General features: G+C 44.4%; 1 long non-coding RNA gene across 2 annotated transcripts; it reads right to left on the reverse strand.

The window, feature by feature from the left end:
- Positions 1 to 18324: 18324 nt before the first annotated feature.
- On the reverse strand, positions 18325 to 20820 carry LOC119247754 (uncharacterized). 2 transcript variants are annotated; one of them, XR_005125822.2, is made up of 4 exons: positions 20580 to 20820; positions 20421 to 20469; positions 20249 to 20338; positions 18325 to 18587 (listed from the first exon to the last, which is right to left on the reverse strand). It is a non-coding gene; the product is annotated as an uncharacterized LOC119247754 (long non-coding RNA). The 2 variants fall into 2 exon arrangements; XR_005125821.2 differs by lacking the exon at positions 20421 to 20469 and having other exon boundaries at positions 20580 to 20819.
- Positions 20821 to 26215: the final 5395 nt, after the last annotated feature.

Here is a 26215-nt window from a genome sequence, read left to right on the forward strand (position 1 = left end):
CACACATTAAACCCATCGTGATTGTGAAAATGAGGAACAGTCTCAGGAACAGTTTCAAAAAAGAGGGGGCTTCCCTGGTGGTGCAGGGGTTAAAGTCCCAGCACTATCAAGGCATGAGTTCACCAGCACAGGCATGATTTCTATAATCCCTCCCTTTGACCCACATGGTGCAGCAGACCTCTCCTGTCTCGCCTGCTGCTCCCCTCAGCAGTGCAAGCAGTGTATTTTAGTATATCAGCCTGTTCTGTTCCCCACTCTGTCTCTGGTGAATCCTCTCACTCCCCCTACCCCCGTACCTCTGGCCTACACCCCAGTTCTTGTATGCATAAATAAATAAACTCTTAGGGGAAAAAAAAAAAAGAGAAAAGTCAATCAAAATGGAATAAGATGATTTAACACAGTTGGCAGTTGGAGCAGTTGGTTAAAGTTGAAATGGGCCTGTGGATTGGATTTTAACATGAGAACCAAGATGATTTACTCTTGGGGCTATGTGCTGGATCCCTGGAATATTTTGGTTAAATATATAATGAAATATTGTGATGAAAACACAATAGAATGCTTCATGTTAAGTTAAATATACAGTAAAGGAGGAATAAAATAAAGAGTATTTGTACTGCTATTAAAGTTTCCTGTGACTGAACTAACTGTAAAGTAAGTTACTTTCCAAATCCCTCTCCAGAAAAACAGACAAGACACTGAAATTGGCTATGGAGTAGAAGCCCAGACCAGATCCAATCCATCCAATGTTGTAGAGATAAGTGTCTTTGTAGGAGTCCCCACATTATTGAGGCATTGTGGGAAGATTCTATTAGTAGACATTATGTGTTGGGTGATACAGATGACCCAGGATGTGGTAGAAGTAGTAGGAGTTTTTGTGGGTTTTTTTTAGATTATTTTATTTATTTATGCATACAAGAACTGGTGTGTAGACCAGAGGTGTGAGCAGGGGTGAGAGGATTCACCAGAGACAGAGTAGGGAGCAGAACAGGTGGATCTACTGAAATACACTGCTGAGGGGAGCAGCGGGGGTGACAGGAGATCTGCTGCACCATGTGGGTTAGCTCCCTGACCAGGGATCAAACTCAGGCCTCAGTGGCAGGCTAGAGCTTGATAGCACTGAGACTTTAACTCCTGCGCCACCAGGGAGACCCACAGGAGTTTTTAAATTCCAAATTTCTACATTACTCCGCAAAAACAAACAAACCAAAAAAACCTAGTAAGATGAATTTTGAAAAATTACAGAACACAAAGCTATCTGCAGCCACTGCAGCACAAGTTCCATCCCAGGCTAGGAAGCTATACCCACATGGTGCAGCAGACCTCTCCGGTCTCGCGGGCTGCTCCCCTCAGCAGTGTATTTCAGTAGACCCTCCAGTTCTGTTCCCCACTCTGTCACTGGTGAATCCTCTCTCCCCCACCCCCACCCCTGCACCTCTGGTCTGTTGTTGTATGCATAAATAAATCAATCTTTAGGGAAAAAAATATACCTGGGAAAACATTTAATGAAGGAGAACAAAAACCTGCACAGTGAAAAACTGTAATAATTCATTGAAAGAAATTGAAAACACAAATAAATGGAAAGATACTTTATGCTCTTGATTGGAATAATTAATATTACTGAAAGCATAATACAGATTCAGTACAATCCTGACCATAATATCGGTTGCAATTTTCACAGAATCAGAACTAACCATCCTGAAATGTGTGTGGAAGCAGAGGACTGGAAAGAGGCAAAAACAAACAAAAAGCCACTCTGGAGAGTGAAGCTGGAGGCATCTTGCTCCCTGACTTCAAACTGTTAACTGAACACAAAGTCTCAACTCAGGTTAGACAGGGCCTATTAGATAATGAAAATGAGGATTCGAACCCAGGAAGTAGCCTGATAGATTTTCTTCCAAAAAACAAGAGCCTGAATTTAGTTTCTATGGATAGGAAAAGTGAGTCACTGACTTTAGGAACGTAATTATTATACTGCAGGGGAGAGAATTCTGACTTGTCCCAACTTAAACTGGAGGATTTAATCTCTTCCTGAAGAACACCCTGTGGAGAGGCAGAGGCTGAGCGCCCGGGGTTAAATCTTCACCATCTGCCTCCAGGGTCCACAGAGCAGGCGAGGAAGGAACCGGCTTCCCCTTGGGGGGCAGATGCCCTGGACACAACAGGGGGAGCTGCTCAGACTGGGCCACTGGGAGAGAGCTTTGCCTTCCTGCCTGCCAGACCTAGGGCGAGGAGGGGGCCGTCATCCCCAGAATATGCTACCATATAGTCCCCAAACTCCAGTGTGATAAAAAAACATCCAGTGTGATAAAAACACACAGGTCAGTGGAGCAGAACAGAGCCCAGAAAACCCACACCAGGTGCCATCAATTTAGCACGAAGGCGCCAGGGGCAGAGAGCGCAGGAGCCTCTTAGCGGAGGGGTCACGCTCAGGAATGAACCCGGACCCCTAAGTTCCTCCAAGCTCAATAATGAGCCCCCCAAAGCCCTCTAGTTTTGCACATGCAGCCCTTCCCGCACCGGGTCCTCCGAGAGGACCCCTCCGCAGCCACCCACAGGGAGATGTTCTCACCTTCCCCTTGCCTTTGGCTCGCCTCCTCCACTAGTGGTCCAAGTAGGTCCCCAGATTAAAGAGCGGGTGATGCTCCTCCCCGCTGGGTCCAGAAGCGCCCAGTGTCGCCGCCGCAGCCAAGCCCACCTCAGCCGCGCGGAGGCCGGCGGGGCTGCGGGGCTGCGAGCCGCGGTCGGAGGGCGGCGCACGCGCCCGGGCAGGGTTGGGTGGACGCGGCCCGACCACTCCCCACCGCCCGCGGTGGCCACGCCCACGCGGCAATCCCGCTGCAGCCTGACAGTTTGGATATTCAGACTCAAATGGAGGCAAATATCCCACTTCTTCTCTAAAAATAGTGCCAATGACACTTCCAGGAATTCCACTAAACCGGCAAACCGGGCTACTTGGATTGAAAAGCTTGCTCGGGATCCTTTAACAGCATCACAAATGACGCAACATACCGGCTCTCCCCTGGGTTAAGGATAGAATGGGTGTGCGGATTCCCTCCTGCACAGAGCTTTGCCAAGCGCCCGGGGTACTTACCTGTAATAGTCATGCTGTCACCTGTAGTCTACGTGTGCCCGCAATACCCGTCCTGGCCACTAGGTGGCGCCCTCTATCATTGCTCTGCGCTTTGGCTCTCTCATCCGGTCATAGCTCTGCGGGTCATTCACCATCTGCCCTCTAATTGCTACGTCTCATTTATGTATATACTGTGATTTATTCAACCATACCCTGGGGTTTTCGTTCAGAATGTTTCCAATTACCTGCTACTATAAAGAAAGTGCTGGTGAACATTTTCCATATAAAGATTTTATCTGTATTGCAAAGCATTTCCTTAGATCATACCTCCCAAATAGAATGGCTATATCAGGCAGTATCAATATTCTAAATTCACTGTGCTCCGCACAAGGATGGTACTTCAGGAATGTATGAGAGCACATATTTCACCTCACCTTTGACAACATTTTACTCTATCTTTCATGGTTTGTATATAAACTATGTGCTAGAACCACGTACACAAAAAAGTTTTATTATATGGAAGAAATATTTAACTATTTTAGACTCTCAAAAATAAGCAGCACTGGGCCTCCCCTGGTGGCGCAGCGGTTGAGCGCTGGGCTGCGAAGCTGCCCGCAGCCTCTGCAGCTCCTGTTCGATCCCTGGCCTCCGGTGATGGTCCCACATGGCGCGCAGATCTCTCCTGCCGCCTGCTGCTCCCCACAGCAGTGTATTTCGTCGGTCTGTCTTTTCTGTTCCCTGCTGTGGCTCTGGTGAATTCTCTCACCCTCCCGCGCTTCATTTAGAAACTAGACTCTTTGCCTTACCTGTATTATTTCCTAGTTTTATTAAAGTTCCTTCCCATTAAAGTCTCCTATGTTTTGTGTTGATGCGGCGTATGGCAGAACCCATTTAGAATAAGCAGGTTTGCCGGGTTTGGGCTGCCCCTCTCCCTGTCCTATTAACAGTAGTAGTAGTAGTAGTGTAACAGTGTGGTCCCCAGGAAAGGGGGAGGTTCCTTGCCCCACCCAAGGGAGGGTGGAGCTGAGCAGGAAGAGACTGAGGAAGGAAGCAGGATGGAGCCAGGAGACACGTGAAGAAATGCGCTTGTCTTTTGGTCGTGGACTGGGTGACACAGATGTGGGTGAGACCCATGGGGAGGTGACAATGGCAGCTTTTATCTTGATGTTGGTTTTGCTCTTTTCCTTCTGGGCTTGTCAGGTTGTTTCTGACCCTTTTCTGTGGGTCCCCACTGGAAGATGCTTTAGACTTATGGCAGGCTTTGGGGCCTTGCTCTGGGCCAATCCCATTTGGATGGACTTTTACCCACGAGGGGACGGGTAACTTTGGGTGCTTCATTTAGAAACTAGATTCTTTGCCTTTCCTGTATTGTTTCCTAGTTTTATTAAAGTTCCTTCCCATTAAAGTCTCATATGTTTTGTGTTGATGCGGCGGATGGCAGAACCCATTTAGAATAGGCAGGTTTGCGGGGTTTTTGGGCTGCCCCTCTCCCTGTCCTGTAACAGTAGTAGTAGTAGTAGTAATAGTAGTAGTAGTAGTGTTATAGAGAAATGATGGAAAAGAAGGAAATTAGGGCACTAGTCACCCACTCCACATCTCTTAGGTCTCCATCTCTGGCTCTGCAGGAAAGGATTCTTAATGGATTGGGATAATAATGATGGTGAGGGATGATAGTTATTATAATACTGCCTCCTCTCTGGTTATTACTGGTTTATGTTACTCATTCTAAAAGTAAGCCCCAGGGGAGATGCCTGTGAGGTGAGGCAGAACAGAGTAGACTGGATGTCTCAGAACCTCTTAGGTTGATGCTACTGGAGTGATATCCCTGCTATTTTTTTCATTCAATAAAAAGAAAACACAATTCTGAAGAAGAACAGAGAAGTCAGGACCTGCTTTGTGTTAGTATATATGTTAGTATATATGAGCAGACAAGAATCTAAATTTATGCCATGAATATCTGTAAACTCTTTCTGGTGTTTTCTTGGTTTTTTTATTAAAAAAATTTAAAATATTTATTTATTTATGCATACAAGAACTGGGGTACAGGTCAGAGGTGTGGGGGGTGAGAAGATTCACCAGAGACACAGTGGGAAACAGAACAGGCAGACTGACTGAAATACACTGCTGAGGGGAGCAGTGGGCAAGTCAGGTGAGGTCTGCTATGCCATGTGGGAAGCTCCTTGGCCAGCCAGGGATCAAACTCCTGCTGCAGAGGCTGGGGATAGCTTCACAGTGCTGTGCTGTGCTGTGCTGTGCTGTGCTGTGCTGTGCTGTGCTGTGCTGTTCTGTGCTGTGCTGTGCTTAACCCCTTGCGCCACCAGGGAGGCCCCTTTCTGGTGTTTTGGTTCAGATGAACTAAATATAACACTGAGGCCTGTGGGTGGAGGCAGCAGAGTCAAGGTGTCAGTCTAGGCTGCTCTTGTAACCTCACGTGCTAACCAGTGGGGAATGAATGGGGCTGCTGCTGTTGGTGGCAACTTGAATGTGGGCCTATACTTAGTGTCTCCAGAGAGTCTTGTTCCATAGGGAGACTAGCATACAGCTCACTCTGTAGATCTAGTTACTCTGGAAATGAAACTTCTCTGGGATTGTGTCAATTGGGGAATGGAGACAGACTACAAAAGATAGTTTGAGTTGCTCACATAACTTCTCAACAAAGAGAAATACACTTACTCACTTATTTATTATTTGAGATATTCAGTAAATGTTTATGGAGTGGCTAATTAACAATACTAGGTCAAGAGTAAATGAACTAGAAAAGAAGATAGTGTGTGATTAAAATATATAAAATAATCATTTGATGTTGTATGAAGTAGAAGTACAAGATGAAATGAGAAGGCAGGATAGAGACTTTCTGTGAAGTGATATTTAGGGAAGGATCTGAAGCACAGGTATGATTTATTCATATAAAAAGTTGGGAAGGTCATTTACAAATACAGGTAGTGTTTTATTCAAGACCCAAAGGTTGGTGGAAATGAGCTTGTCTGACACAGGAACTAACAGATGGTTGGGGTGGGAGGGTGAGAAGGCTCAAACTAAGTGAACAAGGGAGAGAAAGTGCTAGTCAATTTTTGAGATGGGTTTCTCCACATGGAGTGTTCTAGCGATAAACAGAGATAGAGTGCCCAGGAGTTAGATAAGGAGATTGGAGGACAGGGCTAAATATTGGAGTCTATTAAAACTAAACTGGAAAAATTATTTATAATGCACAAGTCCAGGCTGGTTGGAACCGATTTCTCCTGTTAGACATATTGACATGGAACACGGAGACAGATGAGGTTCTGCCTGTGGTTCTGGCTTCTTTCTCCAGGCTTCAAATTGTGGTGCAGACAACTACACTATGGAGAGGTCAGACCTCTTTTTGTGGAAACTCACTTTAGGAAAAGGAATGGTCTGATCTGGTCTAAAAGTTGAAGGGAATGGGGCCTCCCCTGATGGTGCAGTGGTTGAGCGCTGGGCTGCGAAGTGGCCCGCAGCCTCTGCAGCGCCGGTCCAATTCCTGGCCGCCAGCAAGTGCTGCGAGCCCGCCCCAGCAGCCTGGGTGTCAGGGTTCCTTGAAGGATGGGATGGAAGTCCCGGGGGAAGGGGGAAGGTGTGAGGAGAGGCAGACACTGGATCAGGGTGCAGGCATCGTCCTGCTGCAAGTCTCAGCAGCTCTTTATTTATACATGTCAAGCAAACTGGGAGAATGCATAAGCATATGCATTTTGGGAAGATAACAATCACATCTTTTCCAGAACAACAAGGGTTTATTTACCCTTTCGCAGAGGCTGTGACATTTATTATTCTTTGATTTAAAGGAGGGACATTTGCTAAACAAAAGTGTCTCCGAGGCTGTGACATTTATTATTTGATTTAAAGGAGGCACATTTGCTAGAAAGAAGTTTCTCAGAGTAGTCATTTTACCTTAAACAACTAGCAAATGGCTTAAGCGGCTGCACCAACATCTCTGTGTTTACTATAGTGAAGGGATTAACTAGAGGCTAGGAGAAACAAAAGGACAGGAAGTTACCTGGGGGAAGGGAGTCAAAGGGATTTTTCCTAACTATCTTATAAAGTTTAGACTAATGTGGAACCAAGCTTAGCCGAGGTTTCGCCATTTTGTATATCCTCCACCTTGCTATGTTAGTCCTTATCCAGCCGCATTCCGGAGATAGTTTCAGCAGTCACAACCCTCACTCCACTTGGTGACGAAAAAGCAGACCACCCCAGCCGCCAATGAGGGCAGTCCTGTCCATAAATGGGACAGCATCTCTAACCGTCCAATCAGTTTGAAACTAACCGCTCACGCCAAAATGCCTTTGTAGTAGCCAATGAGTAATTGCCAGCTTCTTGCAAAGTTCGCGCCACTCGCGACCCTATAAGATACCCCTGCTTCCTCTGTTCGGGGCTCTCGACCTCTGCCGTTGCATCAGTGCGTGTGGAGGGCCCGGTCTCGAGCCCGTAATAAACTCCCTTTTGCATTTGCATCAGCTGTCTTTGGATTCTTGGAGGCTATGCTCGCCGAGTCTGCTGATCTTGGGCACAACATTTGGGGGCTCGTCCGGGATCGGCTAGCACAGACCCCAACCACCAAACGGCTGAAGGGAGCCATTAAAGTGCGCAGGTGAGTGGTGAGGTTTTAGTCTGCAGACCTGTAGTATTGAGTACCTGTATTTGTATTTTTTGTGCTCAGTACCTGTGAAATTGTTTGCAAACCTGTAATTCTGGTAGCCAGACGCTTAAGTGGACGCGCTGGTAGGCGTCTTGGCGTGGACCAGGGGAGAAGTCCCCGGACCACCTGAATGGCTATCCCCTGTGGGGCAGCACTGGGGTAGCATTTGTATGGGGCCCGTTTGAAAAATTTGTTTTTGGTTCGTTTAGTGTGTTTGTTATTCTTAAAACTTTGGTGTTTGTCTCTACCCAGGGACCTCTAATTGGTTATCCGTACCCCTTGTTGGGCAGCCCTGGGGCAGGTCCCCCTTTTGGGGAAAGTTCAAAAAAAAAAACTAATTTTGTTTTATTCCTGGTGTTTGTTGTCTTTGTTGCGTTTGTGTGTTCGTAACCATGGGTCAGGCAATGCCTACTCCACTGTCTTTGGACACAGTCAAGGCAAAAAGTAAAATACTGGGGACTAAAAAGTCACCACAGCTGGCTGGTAAGAAACGCTGCCTCTGATCTCAACAAGCAGCTGCCTGGACATTTTCTCCAGTGTTGAGATCACTGGTATATCTCTGCTGCCTTCCAGCTGTGGGAAAATTAGTCTGTCCCTTTGTCCACCTTAAAAAAAAAAAAAAAAAAAAAACCGAAGTTTACTAAATTGTAGTTTCTCAGTGTTTTTGCAAATATTGGTAAAAATAACTGTTTCTTAAAATTAGTGCACGTGGCAAAAAAAAAAAAAAAAATTTCAAATGAAAATTAAGAGATCTCTTTGTTCTTGCTTTTTGCCTCCGGAGAATTAATTGTAAATGGCGCCTATAAAAAAAAATCCTAAATTTTGAAATTGCGATCTAAAATTGTAGTAAACAAAAGCTAATTCAAAATTTAATGGTTTAGAGCATACATGCCTTAAGGTTTAAGTGTTAAAAAAAAATTGGTGCTTTGCTTTGTTTAAATATGTTTACTTGTGCTGTACGAAAAAAAATAATAATTAACCTGGCCTATGCTAACAAACTTACTTCTAGGCTTTTATCTAAACTTCTCTTGATAAGATCTTGTTCCAGGAAGACTGATCTACTTGTCTTTTCCCCTTGGAAAAAAAAACAATATATTCTCCCAGTAAAGGACTAGACTTCTTTGCAAAATTCAAGGGTGGTCCCCAGGAAAGGGGGAAATTCCAGGTTCCCTGCCCCACCCAAGAAAGGAAGAAAAAAAACCAGGATTTAAAAAAAAAAAAAAAAATTCCAGAAGGAGACCTGGAGGAGGCCCATGGAGCCTAGAGACACATGAAGAAACTGCGCTTGCCTTTTGGTTGTGGACTAGGTAACACAGATGTGGGTGAGACCCGTGGGGAGGAGACAATGGCAACTTTTATCTTGATTTTAATTTTGCTCTTTTCCTTCCGAGCTTGTCTGGTTGTTTCTAACCCTTTCCTGTGGGTCCTCACTGGAAGAGGCCTTTAACTTGTGGCAGGCTTTGGGGCCTGGCTTGGGCCAATCCCATTTGGACGGAGTTTTACCCACGAGGGGACAGAGTTTTACCCACTTTGGGTGCTTAATTTAAAAACTAGATTCTTTGCCTTTCCTGTATTGTCTCCTAATTGTATTAAAGTTCCTTCCCATTAAAGTCTTGTATGTTTTGTGTTGATGCAGCTGATGGCAAAACCTATTTAGAACAGGCAGGTTTGGGGGTCTGGGCTGCCCCTCTCCCTGCCCTGTAACATATCTAGTGCTTGCCTAAAAAAAAAGACTTGGTATATAAAATTGTTACAGTGGCATCTCTGAAGTTGACTTAAAATTCCAGTTCTAAGGAAAAACTAAAACTAAACTAAGGTTTTGCTAAGTTTAATAATAAAAATTTGCTAAACATTTACTGAACTTTCAGGTTTACATTTTGTTCCTTATTGTAAGGAGACTAAAGTTTAATGTCATCTCAACTAAAAAAATTTTTAATTAAAAATGTGTCTAAGTTGTGCATTCTAAAGAGATAATAAACAGCTATTATGGTGTCTTACATGCAGAGATTAGAAACTAGGATGTAATAATTCTAAATACAAGTAAAGTGAAGGTAGTACCTTATACTGTTGTGCGTGTTTTAACTTCTTTTCCCAGGAGTCCTATATCTCTGTATTTTGGCCTTGACTCTATAAACTGTATAATGTTATAATTGTTTTTAATAGTCTGGACTCTGGTTAAAAATTAGTATAAAAATTTTAGCTTCTTAAGTAAATCTAAAAATTACAGTTTTGTATTTTATGAAATCCCTTGCCTTTTTGGTAATGCATTGCTGAATTTTGACAATTGCCTATTCATTGCTTGGTTGAAAAAAACCAACTATTTTATCCCATGTGCCCCTGGCAAAGAGGTGTTATATGCAAAAGTGTGTATGTGGAAAATAGTAGCATTTTAGACACAGGACAGGTAAACAAGGTAAAGTAAAATAATTTATATCAAACACCTGTTTTATAGTTAATGACAGAAATGGTAAAAAACTAGTTAGCTTCTTCACAAGAGAGGCAGCATGATGACTTTTGTGTTTCCTGTATTTTTCTCTCCAGTATTATATATAGACACTATATAAAAAAAAATTATAATGTTTAATTATTCAAAATTAAGAGAATATTATTCACTGTTTTGGTGTCACTTAATATCCAAGTGGTCTCTAGTCTCTATTTATAGAGATTGTATAAAACGTATAAAAATGTGTAATTAAAATATGTATCTTTTAGCCATCCTTGTTCTGACATCAGGTGCAGGCTCCAGAGACTAAATCAAGGGCCTAAAATCCTTTTAACACTTTTATTAGACATAGCCTTCAAGGCCTACAGTAATATGAAGGGGACTTACTAAAAAAAAAAAAAAAAAAAAGGAAAAGAGGCAAGAAAAGGGCCCAGTAGATGGCAGTTGCCATCACAGTATTCTGCCACCTCAGACTCACCCAAGGCCCCATGCGCCCTAGGGCATTCGGGACCTCAACCTCTCAATGGGCTGCCAGCTTGCATCCACTGCCAGCAACCAGGATACCTCAGCTGCAAAAAGCTGTCCCCAGGGCCATGCCTTCAGTGCCATCATACAAGGCTCTGAAAAGGGGGACTGTCCCACTCTCCAGAGAGGGGGGGGCCAGCCCAAACCACAGGCCAGGATGGGAGGACAGGCTTGACGGTCAGCTGCCTCTGATGAAGAATCCAGTGCAGGAGAAGACCTTCTCTGAAGAAGCCCAGAGGTGAGACAAGCTCCCCTGTTTACTGTTTATATGGATAAGCCTCGGGTGACCCTAGAAGTGACAGACAAAAAGATCATCTTTTTGGTAAATAAGGGGCCACTTGCTCTGCCTTACTCCAATTCTTTGGATTGACCTACTGGTCGATTGTCTCCCTCACTAGTAAAGATGGCCAGACTGAGCCAAGACACTTTACAGCACTGCTACCTTGCTCGCTACGAGGCTACTTGTTTGTACATTCTCAGTGGTTAAATAAAATAAAAAATAGCTTTGTGTTTCTTTGTCATTGACAAAGTTGCACCAGAAATGTTTATGAAAGTATTTCTTTAAGACCGTTTTATAAAACATAAAAATATAATTGTGAAGAATTTTTGTTTGCATGATCATGGTTAGCCAGGTCTCGTTGTGCATTGATGTTGAACATCGGTTCAAAGGAACTGTTCATTGCAGATTTTAATTGGTACCGGTGAGTCTGTGATTTTGCAACTTGTCTGTTCACATTTAAAAAAATTATCATGTAAAATTTCCATTTTTCTGTAAAAATAGGTGCAATAATAATCAAAGTTTTGATGTCCTGAGTCTTCATCTTGGAGAATTACCTTATTCTGTTTAAACTTAACATTTTATGTACTAACATTTAGAGGGCCTCATTTTGATAACTGCAGTAACATTAAGTATGTATAAAACCCTAAAGCCCTAGACCTGTTAATGGCTAAAGTTAAAAAAAAAAAAAAAAATTTGTGACCTCCTTACTCTTGAACTGAAATCTTTTGTTTTTGTTTTTCTCTTGCTTGGGCCTTACATCCTCAATGCCTTCATCGAGGTCATTTCTCGCCTGGAGACCATCGAACTATGAAGCCTCCACTGTCCTTTCGAGGTCCCTTAGATCATCGCCCTGCAGTGGAGCCCTGACTGTTTCCCCTCATCGCCCACTTTCAGCAGGAAGCAGTTACTGATCAGAACGACGCCCCTTTTCCTAACTGCAGTTGGGGCTCCATTCGCAGAAGGGGAGGAATAAGACATAGGGCAAGTTAGGGTAATTAGGCAGTTTTAGGGACAGTGCAGGAGGGGACCTCTGAAGAGTTTAGGAAGGCTTCAGAGATAACAACTAAAGGAATGTGTTAACGTTGGCCTTGGTTTCCTTCAAGTAATAACAGAGAGTGTTTTAATTGGAGCAGCAGACTCATTTATGCAAGGAGGAAATAAAAAGGGGTTAGTATTAAGACTGGTGGGCAGCAACCTGTTTAATTCAATAGCTGATGTTTAGTGACCAAATGAATAACTCTGTGACTGGCTAACTGGAGAGAGATCCCTTGTTTGAGCAGAGTAATTCTCATTTGTTACTGAAGATAATACCTCTTGCTGACTAGATAGATGGTTTAGAGTCTGATTTTCAGAGGTCATGGTCTGAGATGACCCAGAAAAAGTCAGTGTTTTGTATAAGAATGGCAATTTTAAATTTTCCTGTACATATAAACCTGTGAACACATTATGTGGCTGAACTTAACCATAATTCTGAGACTGACTAATGAATAAAAGGCTTGGTAGCTGTTGTTTTCTTAGCTGACTAGCCGTTTTTCAGAAAAAAAAAAAAAAAAAAAATGGGGGAATGTGGAACCAAGCTTAGCCGAGGTTTCGCCATTTTGTATATCCTCCACCTTGCTATGTTAGTCCTTGTCCAGCCGCATTCCGGAGATAGTTTCAGCAGTCACAACCCTCACTCCACTTGGTGACGAAAAAGCAGACCACCCCAGCCGCCAATGAGGGCAGTCCTGTCCATAAATGGGACAGCATCTCTAACCGTCCAATCAGTTTGAAACTAACCGCTCACGCCAAAATGCCTTTGTAGTAGCCAATGAGTAATTGCCAGCTTCTTGCAAAGTTCACGCCACTCGCGACCCTATAAGATACCCCTGCTTCCTCTGTTCGGGGCTCTCGACCTCTGCCGTTGCATCGGTGCGTGTCGAGGGCCCGGTCTCGAGCCCGTAATAAACTCCCTTTTGCATTTGCATCAGCTGTCTTTGGATTCTTGGAGGCTATGCTCGCCGAGTCTGCTGATCTTGGGCACAACAACTAACATATAACTAATTGGTTAAAGTTTAAAACAGAAGGCTATTATATAGAGGTTATTATCTATAGTATATTGTTTTAATATTGATTGAATATTAAAGAACTAAGGGCCTGGAGGGCATTGAAGCCAAGCAAGCCGCATTGACTCTTCCCTAGCCCTCAGCTCTCAAGGGAGAAATTCTCCTAATCTAAATAAAGAGTTTTCTAGCTATAATTCTTCTACTTATCTAGTCAGCCTGTTACAGGGCAGGGAGAGGGGCAGCCCAAACCCCACAAACCTGCCTATTCTACATGGGTTCTGCCATCCGCCGCATCAACACAAAACATAGGAGACTTTAATGGGAAGGAACTTTAATAAAACTAGGAAACAATACAGGTAAGGCAAAGAGTCTAGTTTCTAAATGAAGCATCCAGGCCTCCCCGGTGGCACAGCGGTTGAGCGCTGGGTTGCAAAGCTACCCGCAGCCTCTGCAGCACCGGTTCAATCCCCGGCTGCTCCCCGGCCACCAGAGGAGGGTCCCACATGGCGCGCAGACCTCTCCTGCCGCCCGCTGCTCCCCTCAGCAGTGTACTTCGGTCCTTCTGCCTGCTCTGCTCCCCGCTCTGGCTCTGGTGAAGTCTCTCACCCTCCCGCGCTTCTGACTGTACCCAGTGCATGTATAAACAAGAAAACAAACAAACAAATAAATAAAAAACATGCCTCTATAAAAAAAAAAAGTGCCTTAAAAAAAAAAATAAAAAATAAATGAAGCATCCAGAGTTACCCGTCCCCTCGTGGGTAAAAGTCCATTCAAATGGGATTGGCCCAGAACAAGGCCCCAAAGCCTGCTACAAGTCTAAAGCATCTTCCAGTGGGGACCCACAGAAAAGGGTCACAAAGAACCGGACAAACCCGGAAGGAAAAGAGCAAAATCAACATCAAGATAAAAGCTGCCATGGTCACCTCCCCACGGGTCTCACCCACATCTGTGTCACCCAGTCCACGACCAAAAGACAAGCGCAGTTTCTTCACGTGTCTCTAGGCTCCATGCGCCTCCTCCAGGTCTCCTGGCTCCATCCTGCTTCTTTCCTCAGTCTCTTCTGCAGCTTCTCTTCTTCCTGCTCAGCTCCACCCTCCCTTGGGTGGGGCAGGGAACCTCCCCCTTTCCTGGGGACCACCCTGTTACAAGCCTAGTTTTCATATCTAACTTTATGATCAAGGGAAAATTCCTTTCTCTGTAAAATTGCTGATTGTTGTTTGTAGTTATAAGGAATTACAAATATTTCATTAGAGGCATGGCCAAAGATGGCTATAGCTGGCTCAATCAGTCACAAAACTGCTATTGATTTATTCTTAAATGTTTACTCTAACAGCTACCATACTAATTGCTACATCCTTGGGAACTGGTCCTAGATAAACAGGAATAATTTAACAGGGGTTGACTATGGCGCCTCCTGGCTTATCAGTTTTCTCACACTAGAAGCCTGGTTCACCTCTGACACTTAACTGTTATTACTAACCTTAAGGTAAAAGAATTTCCTTCTCCAAGGAGCCTTTGCCTTAAAGGCCACATCTCCATACTAAAAGACTAGGCAGAGGGATGTTTACAGCCTTTTGTTCCTAGAAGTTTTTTCACTTGTTAATGTAAGGCCAAATGTTGAATTACTGCCTTTTAGCATAGGACTACTAATTTTATAAAAAACGTAATATTTGTATCATGCAGTGCCATTTGTCATCAAATTGGTTATGTAGTAATTGATCGGTGTTTGAAGTATTACTTTTAGATACATATATTTGCAATGGTAGAAACTAGCCATAAACAAATGAGGAGAACCTAGCAGGAGTCAGCTAACGAGATACCTGACTTTTCAGGAATCTGCCCCATGCCTGGACCTTTGTTGGACGACATGAGTAGCATGGCTCCCCATAAGTGGGGAGGTGGCTTTCCCAAGGCATTCCACTGATCAGCTTCTGGGGTCCCTGGTCATTCCTCAGTCAGCGGCCCCCATAGGCATTCCCAGTTATACCTCGCGATGCATACCAGACCCAGGGTGATCAAGCTTTCTGCTCTTGATTGATTTGAAAGCTACCTTGTAGGGTGGGTACTTAAAACTGATTAACAGGCCAGTTCTGACCTTGTATAGGAATTCAGAACCGTAGGTAACAAAAATGGTGGCTGAACAGGCCGCTTAGGATCATCAGACCCACAATGCCTTTCAATCAAAAACTTTGCCCTTGCCCTTGCCAACAGGAAACCAGCCTGCCATTGTCTCCATATTCTGCAAATTTATCTGACTCATCTGTGTTTGCAGTCCCAGATGGTGATTTCATCTGCTCAGTCCTGGGAAGTGCTTTCCAATTGGAAAAAAAAATGCCACCTATTAACTGGATTTCCTCCCCTTAGAAGGCAAATGGCTTTGTTTAGGTAGACTAGGCAGGTGGCTGCGCTGGCAGAGTGGAAACCCTTCACCAGGGGTCCTGGGGCAGTGTGTGTGTGTGGTGACCGCTGTGCCCTGCATGAAGCCCATGCAGTGCAAAGACAGCTGGGCATGGAGGTGGACAGTTAAACTTATCCTGCATTTACATATAATCACTAGTACCAAGAGTCTTTCATTGGACAAGAGAACACAGCACGCACTTTGCATGCAGGGGAGTGAACAGACTGTTAATTCAAAAGAACAAAAGCCCTATAGATCTGACCCAAGTCAAAGAAATCTTTGAGGCAATTATGAAAAAGTGAGGGGCTGTAGAGGAGGCTTGGGTCAGATGACAGCACAATGAATTTAGAAACTGAAATCAATATATTTTGTCTTCATCCATCCAATGGCAGAAAATGCACACTTAGTTTTGGCCACATTGAAGATGCTTCTCCCCTTGATCACGACCAGGACAAACATCAGGCATGTGTGAAGACTTATCTCTACAGATTACCCTGTAATCTGGAACTCACCTCCCCACTGCATCCAGGGCATGCATACTATTTGCAGGTCGTTTCACCCACAACCACTTCAGGATTAATAGCAGCCATTTTCATGCTTTCTAGATAAGGTCAGAGTCAGAGATAGTGTTTTCTTGGACATAGAGAGGTGTTCCATGGACTGTCATTTGAGCACTTGGGAGAGCAAGTGCTCTGAGAGAGTGGACATTTGACAAGGGCTCCAGGGATCTAGTGTGTGATTATTCCTGGACCTGGATAAGTGGAAGTGGGGTGTCTGCAACTTGGCTATGGCTCTGCTCTGGCTACAGAGTGGGGGTGGGGTGGGAGAGGAAGTGCTAGGCTAGGGAACTGGACCTATATGGGTTGATGAATACAGAGCAAGGGAAATGAGCCTCTGCTTTTAAAAAAATTATAATAATAAAGGTTGTTTATTGAGGTGATGTTGGTTTACAGCACTGCATGTGTTTTAGAGGTTTAGGTTCACACCTCTATGAACATATGTTACCATACCATGCCCACCACCAAAACACCCATAATCCTCCACCAGACCATTGGGTGTCTCCCCTTTGCTCCCCACCCTCTCTTTTGGTATGGGGCTGTCATTCAAGCCCTGGGGAACAAAGTGACTCAAGGGAGAGGCTATTGTGAAGGGTTTGAGTAAGTGGAAAGGCTTGACCCCTCTAGAAACATCTTTTAAACAACTACCTGCAGATGCAAATACCTTCACAAATGCTAGGAGTACAGGTGAGGGATTACAACCCTAGGGCAAAGGACGCAAAGAAGGACACATTGAAGAGGATAGGAAAAAGAGTCTCACATTTCCCCATCACACCTTCCCCAACTAGGACAGCCAGTATGGCTGATGCTTTCCTTCCTCTTGGGAGAAAGAGAGTTTGAAGGGAGTGCCAACTTCACCACTGGTTCCAGAGCCCTCACATCCCAGCATCAGAAGGAATCCCCCAACCCTGGGTGACTCCCTGCAGGCTCTGGCCACCCAGGCCCATCCTATGGCTCAGCAGCCCCAAGTGGTGTCCTTGGCACCAAGTCCCCAGAGGACACCTCTGAACTCAGACAATGGCTTACCCTTGGTACCTCAGACTCCAGCAGCCCCAGTGTGGGGGGACCTGGTGGCCACTCTTCCTTGCCTGCTTCCACAAACCCATCCCTCAAGGGTCTGCCTACACGAGACCCAGACTGCTTGCATAGGGCCCCAGGCAACCTGCACAACCCACCCAGGGCTTGTCTCACCCCAGGACCTACGTCTTCCTGCAGCGCCAGGTGGCTCCTGGGGCATCAGGACTCCAGCAGGTTCCTGTGAACCCAGGTCCCATTTGATTCTGGCACCAGCCTGCTCCAGCAGCCCAAGGTGGCTGGCACAGTGTAAGGTTGAGGCCAGGGCAGAGATGGGGTAGAGGGGGGTGGATCTTGAAATTGCTGCCACCTGCATCCCGGGAGGTGGCTCTGCCCAATTTGCACGCACCCTGATAAGCAGTGTTGAAAGAACAACCAGTTCTGAGAGAAGAAACTTCTTTGAAAAGCAACTTCGACTCCGCATTCTCCATTTCCCTCCAAGGCCAGACCCTGCCCTATAAAAGCTTGCCCTTATCCCCCAACGGGTGTGACTTCTCTGACCCCCATGGGGGTCAGTGAACCTCACCCAGGAGCGCAATAAATTTCTGCCTGTGAGAAACTTAGTCTGGCTTTTTTCCTTTTCTTTACCACACCAATCCTTTTACACAGCACCAGCTTCAGTGGGTTCCCACAAACTGAAGCCCCATCTCACCCAGCATCTGCCTTTTCTGTTCAAACCATGAGCATCTCTTTTCATTAGCGTGCAATCAGGTATTCCCTTGGGAGAGGAAATAACACAGCTCACTCACCCAAGACTTCACCTGGACAACAGAAGTGTGTTTGGGATATTGACTCACCAAACAAGTTGGATGAAAGAGGATTGCTGTTCAGCAGATAATAACGATGAACTTTAGCAGTTACAAATGACTGGCCTCTCAGATAAGCATTAACAAGTTTGTCGTCCCCCCTCTCTTGCACTTTCTCCCCTTGTTTAACAGCTTTGTCTTCTTGCATTCCAAGGAAAAGGTAGTTAAACAGCAGTTGTTAGCAAAACAAGCTGGAGCCTACCCAAAATCTCAGAAATTTTGCCTGCATCAAAAGGACTTGAGGGCCCATTCCCTCTCCCCTTTGCAGATCCTTGCCCATCTCCCCCTTTTTTCCCTTTTTATAAATAATCCTGCACTCTGCCAAACAGCAGGGAGGCTGTCTTTCAGATACAGATCTGCTGCCCTCCTCATTTGTCAACAAATTAAACCACTTTCCTTCTCCTAACACTCTGTTTCCTTTTATTGGCTGAGGGAAACTGAAGCCGGCATTGGGAATCAACATGGCACTCTTTGGAGAACATCAAAGTATTTACTATCAATTTAATTTCAGTATAAACAGATAAGGAGGGTCTTGGAAGCCCTCTCCTGTCTGAGACATGACAGCACAGGGGATTCGCAGGGGATTCCTAATATTCGGTCATTCTCAAACTGAAGTTATTGGGCAGACTTCCTGGGTTCCCTTCCCCATCACCTTCACAAGAGGTGAGTGATCTTCACTCAGCCCAATTTCCTCTCCTCTCAGAGCTTCTCTCCCAGGAGACTGAAGAAGGTGACCTGAAAAGAAAGAACACTTCTTAGTTATGGTTTTATAGCAAAATGACAGAACCCAATTGAGGCAAAAATAGTTTTAAGATACTTGGATTTCAACTATCTCAGGCAATCAAATAACTCAGAAATTTTTGTCAGGATAGGACCTGTGGGTCATGGGCTATAATCTGGCAAACACTTATCACAGGAGATTATTGTCAGATAACAAATGTATACAGAACTATTTCTCTGTCTATATAATTAACAAGGGTGAAGACTGGAACATATCATTGTGCAAAATATGAAATTCACAGGGAATGGAATGTAGGAAGACCCAGCTCCAGACCCCTATTCTTAGATGATAGATGAAGGCTTTGTTCTGTGGCTGTGTCATGATTTACCAAAACCCTTATATGAATAACCCCAGCCTCATTAGTTTATCCTCAAATAGGGGGAATTACTTGTTTTCCAAGAGTAAAAATGACCCGAAACCATGCAACTCTCAACTTACCCACGCAGTTAAAGAGATTCTTAAGGGAAAAGTTTCAGACACAGTCACCCATTGGAGCCCTTTGAAATCACTCCCTGAGGCATTGTTGCTCTGATTTTGGGTTTTAGGGGTCTAAGGAAGAGTAACAGAGCGATCAAGAAGTGGATCAGAAGGGGATAAAGAATTGGAAAAGTGGAGACAAATTTACAAATGATGAGAGTTACACTGGGACAGTTAATTTTTCCAGATACAATAAGTTATATATTCTCATCATAAATAATATACTCTCACTTATATAATGGCAGTGTTGGGGTAGGCTTGGCGGGCGTTGTAAAACCACCGTATACTTGGTTATGGTGGGGATGTGACAAATGCAAATGCACAGTACTATTCTTCCCCTGAGTCAATAAACAGAAAGCTTTCCTAAATCTAAATATTTACACAGCCAGAAATTTATTTTCCACGTATTTTACCTACCTCTTAGCAACACAATAACCTTTTACAGACCAGGTATTTCAATTTTGTGTGAGAGAAGCCTGGCCAAGAGTACCTATAGGACACAACATTCTTCATTGAGAAAGCAAAATGGTGGGCACAGAACTGAAGACTCTGGTGTTGTCTTCTGTGAGGTCATAGAGGAGTCATAGAGCAGCATAAAAGAGGGAAGAGCTGACCTTCCCTGAAGATGCATATATAGTCTCACACAGTCAGTCTCTGGACTTATGATCAGCAGGTGGACAGAATGTTCCCCCAGGAAACTGGACTTTCGATTATTCCCTGAGGGGCTCATCTCCACAGCTGATAGAATCCCTACCTCCTTATTCCTATTTCAAAATCTGCCTGGAAAAGTTCAAAGTCACCCTCCCTTTCATTTTCTAACATGAAATATGGAAATGTCATCCCTGAGTCAGCTGAAAGAGAACTGTAATAGGAAGAGAACCATAGAAACAGACACAAAGGAGAACACTTCCCACCCACAGGAGTTAATGTGAGCTCAGAATTAAACGTTCTTCTCAGGGACCAGGGACAGAGGTCTCAGCTGAAAGAAAGCAGAGATCTTGGGCAGAACAGGAGGGCTCTGTGTCTCTCACATAAGATCTGTGCCAGATGCCTCAGACTAGTGTCTGGACTGTCGAATTGACTAACGCTGCCAGCTTATGGCCAGGAAAACAAAAGGTGTAAGGCAGAGATTACTTACCTGGTCCTGCTAGAAGGTCCATCTTTATAATAGTTTCATCTTTATCCTTATGCACACCATTAATCAGAAAAGATCTGCACCTGAGCAGGACTAAGAGTTTCCTGGGTTAGTGACAAATAACTGGAAAATTGACAATGATCAGATTCTATAGGGGTTCCCCATATCCTTATACCTGGGCATTCATCTTAGCTCAGTCAGAGTCCCAAATACTTCTTCATGTTCTATAGGTATATCAGGAATGATTTCTAAGAATTTTAAGGCCGGTGTCGTCAAAAGGCCTTAAATCCCAGAGAAAAGGAATGATGTCATAAGGAACATGTTTTTCAAGTACCTGACATTGTCATAGACCTCTTCTCCTCTTTCCATGCATACATATTCCACATTGACACTTACATTGCTTATTAACCTCCCTGAAGAAGGGAAAACATGAGAAAAAAATGATGAAAAGGATGGCGATTGCAAGGAGGACGTACAGCCAAAAGGCCAGATTGAGATGTAAGCTGGTGCCTGATTGAAACCCACAGGTGAAGATGCCAATGTGGATAAAGGAATTCTCTGTCCAAGCTCTGTGACCTAAGTGATCAGAGTGATGATGTCACCTTTTCAGAAACAATGGGAGTAGTGAAGATCTCAGTGGGGATTGGCCAAGCGTCCTTGTATATAGACCATTAAGAGTGAGACACAGGGCAAGCTAGAAATTAGGCAGTTTTAGGGACAGTGCAGGAGGGGACCTCTGAAGAATTAAGGGAGGCTTCAGAGATAAGGACAACCAAGGGAATGTAACCAATTCCACTTGGAAAAACAAACATCTCAGGACCAAGGACAACATTGTTAATGCTGGTCCTGGTTTCCTTCAGGTGGTAAAGTGTGGCAGAGATTGGAGAAATGGAGAGTGGTTTAATTATGGACAACTTAGAAGGGCAGCTGCTTAACTTCAATGTAGAGATGCTCACCCGGAGGACTAGGCCATAAAGATAAAGTGTAGAGTTGCTCACCCAGAGGACTAGGCCATAAAGATAAAGTGACAAGCATGGCAAATGGGGAAAGGGAAAGCTGTTAGATAAGGAATGTGAAATTCCCCCCACTTAGTAAGTGTGAGACCCTCTGGGTGTTAACCAATCAGGGAGAGAGAGAGTAAAATTTAAACATAATGAGGGAGAGAAAGTATACATTGCCAACGTAATATCCCGTACCGGCTCATCTTGGCCCCTCCCAGGTACCTTATACCTGGGAGTCTTTCTTCTTTGTCTCTTTTCTTCCTAAATAAACTCTTCTTTCAAAGACAAGATTTGTCTTTCTCTGCTTACTTACTTCAAAAGGTCTGTGAAATCCTTTCTACGGTTTCGCGAGACAAGAACTCGTGGTAAAGCAGCAGCAGTTGTTACACACGCCGGCATCAAGAGAGCATTGAGTCAAATTAAGTAATTTCATTTCTACAAAAACTTCAATTTTCCCCCCTCCCCCCTCAAGTCACTAGCTTCAATAGGAAGAGAGAAGATTCACACACAGATATTCAGAATGAATGTGTTCCTGCACTGGAATCATAATTTCATTCGAAGGAAGGAAAGAGCCTGTCTCCTCAGACTCCCCAGTGTTAAAGCCAGCTTTGTTTAAAGAAAAAGATATTTAAATGAGAAGATGAGGAAAGATCAAGTGTTCCTGAAAAGAAAGTCCATAGGCCTCCCTAAAAGCTCTGAATTCTCTGTCTAGTCATACTTATTAGTGTTAGGAATCTGAATCATAGTCATGTGTATGAGGGGGAAGGGACAGTTTATTTTCTTTATATAAACAATGTCTACTTGAAAGGTCCATGCAGGCGAGAATGAGGAAGCCCACCTAGGGGCAAAAATGAGGAAGCCCACCTAGGGGTGAGAATGAGGGCCTCGTGATACCATCAGAAAACAACTCTGCTCCTCGTCAAACTGTTACAGGGCAGCCCCGATATAAAACGGGTTGCCTTGATTCCGGAATTGTCAGGCCTAGTCTCCCAGCCAGGAACAGATTCCAGGCTGCAGGGCAGCGCTGAGCCCCAGCCGCTAGACCCACCACGGGTTGGTGTCTCAGGAAGCCGCAGCAGGAACTTCGCAGACGCTCAGGCAAGCAAGCGAGAAGAGGCAGTTTGTTTAGAAGAAAAAGTTTATTGAGGAGAAAAAGAGCAGAAATAAAGTGGGACTCCCAGGCCAGGGAACCAGGCCTGAGAGGGCAAGGAAGCCAAAGTGGAGTCGTGTCTCAGGGAATATAGACCTTCTTTCCCTGATTATTCTAAAGCTCCACCAGTCTCTTTGTGACTGGTCAGTTCTCGGCTGTCTCACTTAATTTGCTACTGAGTGGGGGATCTTCACATTCCTTATCTAACAGGTCTGTCTTTCCCCATTTGTTATATCTTTATCTTTATGGTCTAACCCTCCTGGTGAGCATCTTTACACTTTATCTTATCATCTGAAGAAAACCAGGACCATCCTTAACAAGATTATCTGTAGTGCTAAGATGTTTGTTTTTCCCAGTGGAATTGGTTTCATTTCCTTGCTAGTCCTTATCTCTGAAGCCTTCCTGAATTTTTTAGAGGTCCCCTCCTGCACTGTCCCTAAAACTGCCTAATAACCCTAGCTTGCCCTGTCTCAGCCTGACTGTGGGTCCTCACTCATGCGCTTAAAAGGGACTTAATACTCCGCTGCAGGCACACACAAAAGGTTAATAAAAGGTTTATTCACAAGGGCAGGGGAAATGAGGAAATGTACAACTCAGCGAGAAAAGTGGGAGATAAAGTCTTCAATGCGTCCTACCCATTCCGCTGATCTGGAATCCCAAATGGCATCCTGAGAGCTGGCCATGAGCTACTAGCCATGAAGCCAGGAGGCCAGAGTAACCCCAAGGCTCACGTGTCTGGTTTTATACCAAACCTGGCTGCTTAACTCCACCCTCAGGTCCCAGCCACCTTCCCTTTGGTGGTGATGGGATTTGTCTTTCCCAATGTCATGATGGCTTTGTCTGGAGTGGGGGTGCAGTCCACAAAGCCTGTGTAGAATTAGCTCAGAACATCCTTTCCCCCTAACCAAACCAGTTCCCCCACCTACAAGCCTGGTTTCCCTCTCCCCACCCTATAAAAACCTGCTTTCCCCTGACAATGGGTGCTACTTCACTGATCCCCTTTTCTTTACCACTCTGAACCTTTCACTACTGAATTAAGCAGAATATCAGGGAGGGGGTTGCTCTGAGGGTCTCTAGAAAGTGCTCCCTTAGTCCTTAGCAGCAACTCTGGGCAAAGGGTCAAGCATCAGACCATAGCTCCACCAGTACAAGAATACAGCCTCGCTCACAAATGGAATTTAAATAATAAAGATTGGGGGAGGGTGTGGTGAATGGAAAGCTATAGTGATTGTAACATGCTTTTAGAAAGATGATAGAGAGAGACCACAATTTCTATACTTGGAATTAATTTCTAATAGGATAGCATCATAGTACGTGAAAGATGGAGGATAAGAATAGAGAAACTGGACAGGAGGCGCCACAAGACCGGAAACCTGGCTCGCACAATGCCAAGAGCTGGAGGTGGGGATAGAGGGATTAACATAGTCTTGAATCCAACTATAGGAACTAAGATCTTTAGGGCCAAAGCCTAGATCACAAAGCATAAAATCCAAGCAGGTATCAGACTGCTGTAGGCAGTGTCTGTAGCACAAACCCAAAGGTAAAGATATGGAGATTGAGCCCATTGTAGAATCTCTGGTCCCTTTCAGATTCTACATAGTTATCTAAAATCAACAACAAACCAACAGCTCTCAGGGAGTGAGCCCCTCCCAAAGAAAAGAAGTCTGTATCAGTGCAATCTCTGCACTGACACGGGGCAGCAGTCCTGCCCACCAGTGACTATGCAGGTGCTTTCTTTCATCAACTCTCTCCTCTGCAGGGCAGCAGCCTTCCTGCTTGTCCGTGATCTGTACCAGGCTGGGGTTTCTCTTCACTGACCTCCCTCAGCAGAGGTGGCTCTCCTCTGGCTGTCCCCCTGCAACCATGCAGGTTGGGGCGGGAGCTTGTGTCTATGCAAGGATCTTTTACTTTTCTGTCCCTTGTCTGATAAACCGGCTCTTTAAATATAACTAATGTCTCTGTCTCATGGAGAAACTCACCCTGTGCCACTGAAAGGGGAGCTCTGGTGAAATCTTTCCCAGAGTGAACCCAAGGACCCCGCTCTCTAAACCCATCAACTCCAAAACAACAACATAGCCAGTGTTAAACTCTTCTGACCCCGTACACTGAGCAATTCCTGTGAAGGACAGGAAAAGAAGTTGCTGGAGGAGTCCTGCTCTGTGGTGAGTCCTGCTCTGAGGTTTTCAGCTGAAGGTAAGCAGAGAGTTGCCTGAGCCTTGACTAGGCAACCAAACAAATGTATTTGCTCATCCATTCCTTACCATTCCTGCTTTCTTTTATGTTCTTCCTGAACCACTGGGGCTGGGAGACAGAACTACATTTCCAGAATTCCCTACATGACGACTCTGGACTTGTCCACCAGTGATACGTTCTGCTACAAATGGGAGATTTCACTTCGCAGGGACATTTGCATTTGTTCTGAAATTTGCTAACCTTGGTTGCAGCATCTTGACCTTTAGCAGTGGTTGCCTTGGGGTCTTGAAACTTCCTGATGAGGATTTTGTGAGCACATAATTTCCTGCAGTAAACCACTTCCTGCTTAAATACCCAAAGGGTTTTCTGTTTGATGTCTCTTTGTAGTGCCCCCAGGTGTCCTTAAATTCACATAATCCTGGGAAGGATTATATTTTGGGGTTAGCGCAAAAAGACCTTAGAGTATTATCTCATTTCAAAGTCACAAAACACGAAGAAATAAATATTTGTAAGAAGTTTGTTGGGCAGGTGAATGGGGGGAAAAAAGAGAAAGTAGAGGAAATGACACTCAGTAAAAATCAAAGACTTAGGGAGTAGGGATCAGAAAGACATGCACAAACCAGAGATGGAAAAAAAAAAAAGAAAAATTACCTTTTTCAAACAATCAAGATATTAAAAATAATCAAAACTTTAAAATAAAATTAAAAAATTTTCAAGCATAATGAAAATAAAATGGAAAATAAAAAAAGAAAGTGCTCCCAGAAACTGCAGAAGCATCTGTGAATAAATAATTAACAAACATGCAAAGTGAAGCCACACAGTTTTACAAATACCAAAGCGAATTAGGATTTCAAAATTTTTTATCCCAAATTATTATTAGACAATGAAGTATTTTTCCAGACTATTGTAAATTTCCAGTCAATGCAGACATCCTTTCTCTAACTATTCTGACAAGTCACTAGACTTTTCTGTACATTTCTACTTTCACGCCAAAACAACCTGTTGTGCCCAAGGTCAGCAGACTCGGCAAGCATAGCCTCCAAGAACCCAAAGACAGCTGATGCAAACACAAAAGGGAGTTTATTGCAGACTCGAGTCCGGGCTCACGGCACCTACCAACGCAGTGGCAGATACCAAGAGCCCCGAACAAAGGAAGCGGGGGTCTTTTAATAAGGTTAAATTTTGCTGGCAGTTACTCATTGGCTACAAGCATGCGTTCTCCAACTTTGCCTGGCTGTCATTCTAAGCTGACTGGCCTGGCCCAGATGCAGCTCCAGCCTGCAGCTCCAATTACAGCAAGTGAGCCCTCATTGGTGACCGAGGGCAAGGGTGGAGTGAGGGTCGAAACTGTCGAAACTATCTCTGGAATGCAGTCTTTCCCGGACAGCAAAACCTAAAATTCTAAAAGGGCAGTTATACACAAAATGACAAAGCAATGGCTAAGAATACTTATGCTTGGTTCCACAAACCTACCTTCTATTCTTTCCTCTCCTTTTTCCCTCTCCTGCCCTCTCACACCCTCTTCCCCCGCCCCAGCCCTCATTTTGTCCCTCTCTTCCTCTTTCTATTCTTTACCTCTTTCTCTCTCCCTCTCTAGTCCTTTATACACCTCTTCAACTAGAAGAT

This window comes from Talpa occidentalis, unplaced genomic scaffold (genome assembly GCF_014898055.3).
Source record: "Talpa occidentalis isolate TD23 unplaced genomic scaffold, MPIMG_talOcc4v2.1 talOcc4.16, whole genome shotgun sequence".
Lineage (NCBI taxonomy): Eukaryota > Metazoa > Chordata > Mammalia > Eulipotyphla > Talpidae > Talpa > Talpa occidentalis.